The sequence below is a fragment of the Penaeus japonicus genome, unplaced genomic scaffold (genome assembly GCF_977035675.1).
Source record: "Penaeus japonicus unplaced genomic scaffold, GWHDUDI00000001_assembly GWHDUDI00000013, whole genome shotgun sequence".
In the NCBI taxonomy this organism is placed as follows: Eukaryota; Metazoa; Arthropoda; class Malacostraca; order Decapoda; family Penaeidae; genus Penaeus; species Penaeus japonicus.
This window is the reverse complement of record NW_028234415.1, coordinates 15,309,163-15,319,162: the sequence shown is the minus strand read 5'-3', so window position 1 is coordinate 15,319,162 and position 10,000 is coordinate 15,309,163. Positions and strand designations below refer to the sequence as shown.

Genomic DNA, 10,000 nt, shown 5'->3' with positions numbered 1-10,000 from the left:
ACTTGGATTGCAACCTCCAGTGCACTCCAAGTTCAGATGTATGTCCAAAGAAACTCCAAGCAGTTAAATAAGCCTTGGCTAAATTGGAGCACATGTACCTGTACCAGAAAGCTTCAAACTCATGGGTTATGTCCTTGTACCTTGTCAAAAAGCCTGACATGACTGAAGACCTTGTGGTGACTATTGATGCCTGAAGTCCCTCTTCACCCAGAAGACGAGCTTTACAACAAGTTGAGGCAGTGGATGATATCCTTGTCTCCTCCAGCACTGCCACCAAAAACTTCAAGCATGTACAAACAATAGTCTGGCTGAGTGTACCAACAATTGCCTTTTCAGCACCTCTGCTGAGGAATTCCTTGGACAAAAGATCTCCGCCATCAGCACCCGCACTTTTCCCTTCAAAAGTGAGGCAGTTGGGAACTTTCCAACACCAACCACTGTCAAGCATTTGCAAGAATTTATTGGTATAGTCACCTACTACCACAGCTTCCTCCCCAGCATAGACAACACAATAGAACCTCTCTACAACACACTAGCTGGAAATCCAAGGTAGTTGAAATGGAGCGCTGACCATTATTGAGCATTCGACATGATTAAAGGCACCCTCACACTAGCCACAACACTGTTGTTTCCTCATTCCTTCATCCTGACCACATCCCCTAGTAATGTTGCATTTGGGGCAGTCATTGAACTATCAGTCAACAGCACATTTTTCATGTTAAGCTTCTTGAGAAGAAAGCTTTCCCAATTGATATACAGTACCTTCGACTATGAACTGCTCACTATCTTTTTCATAGTTTGCCACTTAAGATTCCTCTTGGAAGTCACCCATTTCACTATCCATACAGATCATCAGCCTTGGTTCACAATATCTCCAAGGATGGTGATGTGTCTTACAACGCCACCATTCCAGCATTACTGAATTCAATTGCTCCAAGGAATACATGCCAAGAAAAAGAAATCCAGTAGCCACCCTCTCCTAAATCAAAATCAACTCTGAGTACTGACCGACCAAGCCACCGCCCAAGAGAAGGATCCCGAGACAGCCGCCTATTTCATATCCATATCTGGCCTATAGTGGAAAGATATCTTTGGTGACAGCAACCATCCTCTGCTCTGCTACATAAACATTAGCCACCCCCGCATCATCCCCAAGCAGTTTTGCCACAAGGTATTCAACCTCATCCATGACTTTTCACATCCATCTAGATGCTCTACCATCAAGCTCATTACATAGAAGTTTGTTTGGTATGGCATCAAGATGGACCAGCAAAACCAGCCACCACACCAAATCATGAACAGTCTATATCATCACATTAACATTGTCAGTCTCCTATCACCGTCGACCAGCACTCATCTGTTGACTGCCACAGGATGCTCAACACACTAATTGCTGTGAAACTGCTCAGATGACATCATCTGCCTTCATCTCCAAGCTTTGGACATCCTTGGGGATTTGATGTGAACAAATCTCCACCGTATATATCCCAGCATCCAGCGCACCCATCGCACAGCACCAGGCCTGACTGGAAAGGTCAACTCTCTTAGGCTTTACTCAGCATGCAAACTTCACCCAAAGAAGGACTTCTGGTATCTCCCATCAAACATACTAAATGTTTTCAAGGCTCTAATATTGCAAAACCAAAACACCAACCTGGACAGGTCTTTGCATCAAATCATGGGTTATAGTTGGCTGGACCATATGTCTAACAATGTCTTTACTATGAGACTGGCTTTGGACATGTTATGTAAAACAATGAAGCGGAAAACAAGTAAACACATATATGTCCAAGGCTTTTTCACTTCATTACTTCTTCAAGGCATAATGCGAAAGTGATGCAAAGAGGTGTGTATGTATATGTATGTATATATATATATTATATATATATATATATATATATATATATATATATGGGGTACAATTGTCAAGTCCCATCGGTGATTAAGCACACACAAAGCTTGGATAGGGACTGGTGGTACATACAATGAAGATCAGGGAAAAGATCAGATATAATTCTCTTAGCCAGGTGTATAATTTACTTATCTGCAAATATATATCTACAACAGAACTCAGTGAACAACAAACCTCACCTCAACTTAAGATCTGTTTGTGAAGCATTCTACAGTCAATACCATTCTAAATTTCCTGGACAGCTTTTCTGTAGGCCTACCCAGTGCCAACAACAATGCTATAAAAAGACATAGTGACAAATGATAATGATCCTGGCTATACAACCTCACAGATGAACTATATAAGTCGGGATTAGGTTTGCAGGCCCATAGGCATATATTTACAATAACCAAAGGCCCAGGATTATCTATGAGAGAAGCATGTCAACGTCCATTTCAAGAAAATAAAAAAAATTCCCTTAGTTACCTTAATGTTTTTCATAAATGAAAATTTCACTTTTCTATTTGTTTATTTTTTTATTTTTTTTGTTGATTTTTTATTATTATGATAATCATCTCTGTTGAATATTGCCGTTTTTCAATTTTGAACCTCCCAACAGATAAGTCCAGCTCTCAAAACCTCAGAAGCAATTATTAAAACCATCCAAAACACAAAAGGAAAGAAAGGTCAAATGACAAAGTCATTATAGGCACTTTGTAAATGTTTAGGGGTCTTTATATGGAAGATAAACAAATACATCATCCAACGAGGATACAACTGTCCAAATGTCCATGCTGCCTCAGGATGGTTGGCCGTTGACTAGTTTTAGCTATAGTACACAAGCGGGTGTGTTGGTCTATGTGTAATCTTGTGCAAACACATCGTTAACAAACATGGTGCGAGGCAATTGGGTATGACTGAGGTGAAGCCATGCTGAATGGTACAAAGTAGGAAATGGCACAAAGGGCACACGAGCAGGCTCAGAGGGCAGAGAGGCAGTACACAAACAAAGGCTGTGACAGTGTGATGAATGGACTGCTAGAGGAGGTGCAAACTCTGAAAGGCAAGGTTATGGGCTTGAAGGAGGAAGTAGTGGCAGCATCATAAGGAAACAACATTCCACATAGAGAAGGTGGATGAGGTTCTGGCAGTAGATGGCAAGATGGCGAATTTACTGGGGTCTGTCTGGGGCCCTTGACAGGGATGCCCAGGGCCTCGCAGCATTGTGCTAGAGCCGGTAGCTGCTGCAGGAGACTGGGAAGCCATCAGAAGAGCTGCCTTGGGTCCAGCTGGCAGAAGACTAGGACCCAGTCAACTCACCTCATCACTTCCCTCACCCCCTCCCTCCCGGCCCACTTCCCCACCCCACAGCCCTTCAGGTTCCAGGCACTTGGTGGGATATAAGATGAAAGGTGGCCTGAGAGGCTCATGTTGTTAAGTTTGAAATGCTGGCATCTGTTCAGGGATGGAGTAAGGCCGAGAAGGCACTGCAACTGGTAACACAGCTATGGGGCCCAGTAGTGGAAGCCGGAACCCCAATGCGCCTCTTCCACCAGTGTGGCAGAGGTAAGGAACAGTTCTGTCGTCTTGTCAAGATGCTTCAGAGTAATCTTTCATCTCTGATGGTAGAAACTCAGCAGTACTCCGACAAAGCCTGTAACAGCGTGAATAATGAACTGCTGGAGGAGGTGCAGACTCTGAAAGACGAGGTTATGATCAGAGAGGCGGTGTCATGAGGGAACAACACCATGCGCGAAAATGAATTAGGTTCTGGAGGCAGATGCTGGGGTTAGATATACTGGGGTCTGTCTAGCATCTTTGGCAGGGACCCCTTGCTACAGGGAAGCGGAAGCAGTGAAGTGCTGGGGCATTTGCTACTGCCCCAACATACCTACACCACTGTGGAGGAGGTTTTGCAGCACCGCTTCGGGCATCACCACCAGGCCAAGCTATACCGGGCCTGCTTGAAGAAGCGGACTTGATAGAATGGAGACAATATCCCAGCTGGTGCTGGATGTGGAGGCACCTGCAGGTGGGCTTTGGAGTTTAAGGCCTTCCTAAAGGATACCAGCTGCCCAGCCCCACAATTACCTTTGGGGCTGGAAGGCAAAAGTTGAGAAGGTAGTGTCAGGGAAGGTGAATCTGGATGGCTTCCACAGTTCATCTAGGGGCTGCAGCGAAGGGTGCTTCCTCTCGGTCAGCTAGGTTCTGATGCTTTCCAACCTTGCTGCAAGAAGTGTGACAAGTCCGGTCACCGCTTGAGTGTGGGAAAGTCAATCAGGCTGGGGAAAGGGCCAATTCCTCAGTCCCGAGGCCCCAGCTTTTGTAAGTTGCCGTGAAACCACCAGTCGGATGCAGGTGGAGGGCTCAGTGGATGGGAAGCCATGCCACCTAACAATGGTCACTGGGGTTAAAAAGACCTTGTAGTGGCCTTAAATACTGGGCACTACACATGTACCACAGAGGCTGTGTGGCATCACATGGTTTTGTAAGCAGCTCAAAGAGCCAGTCTAGACTTGTATCGGCGTGGACAGCATGGTAGACGTACATCGCAGAGTTAAAGCCATGCTTGCTGGGCCTTAACTACCTGACGCAGAGTAAGACTTGTGTTGATCTCGGATGGAAACTGGTGAGGGTGCACAGTCAAGAAGTGCCCTTGCTTCCGGAGGTTGTCTGTGCAAAGGTAGTTATGGCTAAGCAACCACACTTTGCCCCTAGGATGGAGGTCAGGTCAGGATCTGGTGTTTAATGTTCAGAGAAATGTGTGGAGCAGAAGACGTGATGGAGCCGATTTAAAACCTGTGGCTCCAATCAGATGAAGTCTGATTGGAGCAGGGAATGAGCTAGTTACAGTGACGGTGGCTGACCCGGAAAATGCCAAGTTGGCCACCTGTGAGGAGGTGGAGCACCCAGAAGAGTCATCGGAGAACCTGGCGGAGGTGCACCAACATTTACGGGGTAAGCTCAAGGTGGCAGGCCTGACCATGAAGATCTACGGCCAGCGAATGAAGGCCGCGGGTGACAAAGTGTGACTGCATAACCCACGCCTGAAGTAAGAAGTTACGGAGCCCCTTGGAGAGTCCGTACATGGTGATGGGGGCCCTTTTGACGTCACCTACCAAATTCACAGAGGACAGAAGCAACCATCTGTTGTACACGTAGACCAGCTCTGGTGTTACCACGGGCCGGGGCGATACTCATGGGGCCATGGCAAAGAACAGGATGAAGTAAGCCCCAGCAGCAGCAATGAGGAAATGGCAGACGTCGACTGAAAAGTGGACAAGCATTTAGGTGGTGAGAGGTGCGACAGATGTCAGTGGCGATCCTGAGCCAAGACTTGGGGCTGTAGATGCTCCTCTGGGTGCCACTGCTTCCCTGCTGCCGCCCAGGCCTCTATTGCCGCGACCCCGGCGGGAGCGAAGAAGGCCAGGCTGGATGAAAGATTATTGAGATTTTCCTGAGGGCTAATTTTCTATATGTATTTCATGTTTCTATTTTGTGTGTGTGTCTGAGTAGAGGGCTCGCCTGCCTTGAAGTAAAGGGGATAGTGTTATATCAGCAGGTGTGTTGGTCTATGTAATTTTGCGCAAACATGTTAACATGATGTAATTGTTTACAATCATGGCGCTAGGGTTGGTGCGGGACGAGCGGAGGGACAAAGCTGCAGAACGGACGTTGTTTGGAGTCCATGTGCATGCTCCTTGTGATCTGGTTACCCTGTGCTTGCCTCTTGTATCCTGATGAACCTGTATTGTGCCTGAGGACTAGAGTAATGTGCGTGCCCTTTTGTGTTATGTCCGCGGATTATTGTAAAGTGATTGGAATTAGTTCGCGATCCCCTCGTCATTCTGGGCCGCTATCGGTGACAGGCGTCCATAGGAGCTATTCTGAGTTCACGATCAGGCGTTTCAGCACGTTGCCTGGCTACCTGCCCAGCGTTGGTGGGTAGAGAGTGGGGGAGAGGCGTAACAGTACTGCCACTCTATACTGATATTCTTACAGAATCAAAAATATATATAAATATATAAATATCTTGCAGTGCGTGATTATAAGTTTCCAATTAAGGTAATAAATATATACCCATATTGATATACACCTAATGCCACATCAAAGCTAATCCAGCAGACACAGGATTGGATGGTATACTCTAAAACAAATCCTTTCAAAAATATAATTGTATCATATCGCCTACATTAGAAGAAAAAAATATATAGCATAAGAGTTACATATCTGTAAGTAGTAAAAAAAAAACAAGTTAGAATAAAATGTGCGCACATAAATATTGTTCAGGGATGTAGCCGAGGACTGTAGAAAAAATGCACGAAGCTATCTTTAAAAAAGCAGATTAGTGGATGCGCATCATATACTCTACGAGTACACGATGCGCAGGGATAGCGACATTTGTTTTTTTGTTTTCATGACACGTTCCCATTCGCGCACATTTGTAATAATTGGAACCTACTTATGTGTATGTATTATAAATGAAGTGATGTTGTTTTGAAGTCTTATCACGTAGTACAATATAGAGCAAAGGCGGGCCGCACATGTTGAAATTTGCAAAAACAAAATCCTGCACATGACAAATGGCATCACTATCGCTGGAGCAACCAACTGCCCAATCAGAGGCAGTGAAAGCTCTGAAAAACGCCAACTACTGAGACAAAACAATCGTTTCCGTCTGAAGTGGGGATAACAAGCGTGCTGTCTATCTGTGCAGTTCATTAGTAAGGTAAGTTCAGTCACAATTAACCTAACATAGTCAAATTTAGGATAGAATAATTGCAAAGATAACCAGTTGTTTCGCACAGTAAACGACCAAGGGGAGGGGAACTGCAAAACAGATATTATTAGTGTAAACTATAATTGTTATTGTGGATACCCTACACTTGTGTATGAAATCCTCATATTTGGATGACACTAGTTTATGATTTAACACCAGTTTCTCTTCTGCTTGAATTCATGGTAAACATTTGGAACAGGAAAATGCCACTGTCCATACTTTGTTGCAAAAGTATTTGGAACAATAATCCATGGTTATTAACCCAATCGGATTATATTGATGTCTGCTTAGTTGATACATTTAACTTCATCCGCACATATTTTAAGTAAAACGAAAGCACTAACATACCGCATCAGCTACTTCCGTTATCAAGTAAAACGTTTAAAACGTTAGATTTGGATGTGTTTTCCATAGTACAAATATGGAATCTTGAGAAATAATGTATGCCATTCAATAAATTAAGTAAATTTGATTGCCTTTTCCTCGTAACTCTTTCCCGACAGGGCACGCGCTACGCGAAAACCCCTACGCCGCGCCATTGCAATATTGCATTGGAAACGTCACACTGGCATGACGCTCCGGCATCAGGAATTTAGCTGTGTCACACGAGTGTGACGCACCGTCACCATAGGGTTAACTATTTCTTTTGCAAATTCCGTTCATTCTTGGTTTTATATTGCCCCAAAGCATGACTGCATGGAACCTTTACTAAACCTGATCTAACTTACTTTACTGAGATGTTGCAGATGGATTTTGTCATCTATATCAGATTTGAGAAGTGGGTTGAGACAGCTCAGTCAAATAGTGGCACTTACATTAATTTCATCAGATTTTATTCATTATTTGCTGTTGCTCTTTACTTGACTGTTAAGTTAGCTTAGGTTAAGGTTCTTGCACAGTTAAATTTCATAGAAAATAAATCCACACGTAAACCAATCAGACAATCCGCACTGCTCTCCACACAGACAAACTGCTCCATTTCTTCACAGATTTAATTCAGCTTACTCATATACACCTGATCAAGGATAGGAATGATATAGTTCAATCATAGACTAAATTCATGATCATGTCTTAACCCATTAGCAGCGGATGGCATGATTTGCTGCAAAGGCAGAGTCGGTCATAGACGCGGATGGCACGATGCCAGACATGTAAAACAGCCATCCTATTGCCTAGACCTTTTTTTAATACCGCGACCAATGGGTTAACAGCTTAACTCAGTGGTGACGGTGCGTCACACCCGTGTGACACAGATAAATGCCCGATGCCGGGGCGTCTTACATGTATGACATTCCCAATGCAATATTGCATAGGCCCAGTGTAGGGGGTTTCCACTTATTGCCGGGCCCGTCGGGATTGGGTTAATTATGACAACTGTAATAAAAGAAATTGCTCTTAAATTTGCAAGATCTAACAAATGTCATTGTTTTTCATAAATCCAAATTTTCACCAAATTAACCCATTGCGGATGGTTGTCATGACATACATGACGTAGGAACTTGGCCTGACGACAGGTGTCATGACGTACATGACGTTCGGAGATTTTGGATCACTGCTATTTTAATGTGCTATAAGAAAGGAGTGGGTGATGATGGCAATTGCAGTCATAATTACTGTAATTACCATAATATTAAGCTAACTTAACATCCAAAACCTAGATGGGACTACTTTCTCCTTGCACCAGCAGGAGAGAGAGCCTTGAATGGTACCCATCCACGATCTCTAGCAAGCACCATCTTTATAGAGCGGTGGCACACAGCATGTCACCGACCTCTTGAACTAAAGTTCCACCGATGAAAGATGTGCAGGCAGAAGGAGAAGAGAAAGGTGACTCAAACCATACCCAGGGTCTAAAATGTGCTCCTGTGCCAATTGGGATGCCTTTTATCGTGGTACTCGCAGTCAAAGCATAGGATACCTTTTTCTTCCCTACTTCATGTTATCTTCATTGTAGGTGGTTATGTTTCTTATTCCTTCATGACAGCACAAAAATATGAAAAAAAAAAAAGTTGCTTTTTGTTCTCCCATAAAACATTAACCCATTGCGTACGGGTGTCATGACATACATGACGTAGGAGCTTTGGCCTGACGACGGGCATCATGACGTACATGACATTCGGGGATTTTGGATCACTGTGCTATTTTATCTTGCTATGAAAAAGGAATGAGTGATGATGGCTACTGCAATCATAATTACCATAATATCGTGCTAGCTTAACATCCAAAACCTAGATGGCACCACTTTTTCCTAGCACCAGCAGGTGAGAGAGACTTGAATGGCACCCATCCACGGTCTCTAGAAAGCACTGTCTCTATAGAGCGATGGCACACACTAAGTTGATGAACCCTTGCTCTAAAGTACCGCCGATGAAGGATGTGCAGGCAGAACGAGAAGAGGAAGGTGACTCAATCCATACCCAGTGTCTAAAATGTGCTCCTGTGCCAATATGGATGCCTTTCACTGTGGCACTCAAAGTCACAAGCACAGGTTTCATTCCTCTCCCCTACCTCTTCTTGTTATCTTTATTGTAGGTGGTTATATGTTTCGTATTCGTTCATGACAGCACAAAAATACGAAAAAATAAAGTTGCCTTTTGTCCTCCCATAAAACAGCAATACTTCTATCACATTGAGTATAAAGAAAATAATGAGCTAATATGGATAATATACTACAATTTTAGTCAACTGCAGCACTGATAGAGCCTGTCATATGGCACATATAAGTTTATAAACTCAATAAAACACAAAAAAATAAAACACAAAAACCGCCTTAGTTTTACAATGAATGACTGAAAGAGATTGAGATGCTTCAAATTATATTGCTTCAAGCAGTCTCTCTCTAAAATAAAACCTATCCTGGAGGCTGGGCAAGCAAATTTATCTCCGTCTGCAATGGGTTAATACTTCTATCACTGAATATAAAGAAAATAATGAGCCAATATGGATCTTATACTACAATTTTATTCAACTGCAGCATTGATAGAGCCTGTTATATGGCACATATAAGGCTCTAAACTCAATAAAACACACAAAAAAATAAAACACAAAAACGGCTCTAGTTTTAGAATGAGTGACTGAAATCTGTGCACTCAACTGTCTAATGATGCTGTGGGCCTAGATCATTGTGTTTGAACCAAGGCTGACAAACATCTAACATGTATATTCTGGCAAGATAGTGCAAGTTTACTTCCCTGATAATTTATTATCAAGTAAGGAATAAGTCTAGGCAAAAATTTATCCCTTTGCCGAAGCACAAAGCATATAGGTTATTGTATTCCCTCATATGGTCCTATATTGAACAGTTGCCAAAAAATTGTTTTATCGTAAGT

The 10,000-nt window shown here is 43.3% G+C and overlaps 1 protein-coding gene across 1 annotated transcript in view; it reads left to right on the top strand.

Moving 5' to 3' along the window:
• The first annotated feature begins 6,284 nt into the window (after window positions 1-6,284).
• The window catches only part of LOC122260703 (uncharacterized), a 51,025-nt gene continuing 47,309 nt past the window's right edge, over window positions 6,285-10,000 (top strand). The window contains exon 1 of the mRNA XM_086542903.1: window positions 6,285-6,620. The gene's annotated coding sequence lies outside the window, so the exon portion shown is untranslated. The remainder of the gene's footprint in view (window positions 6,621-10,000) is intronic.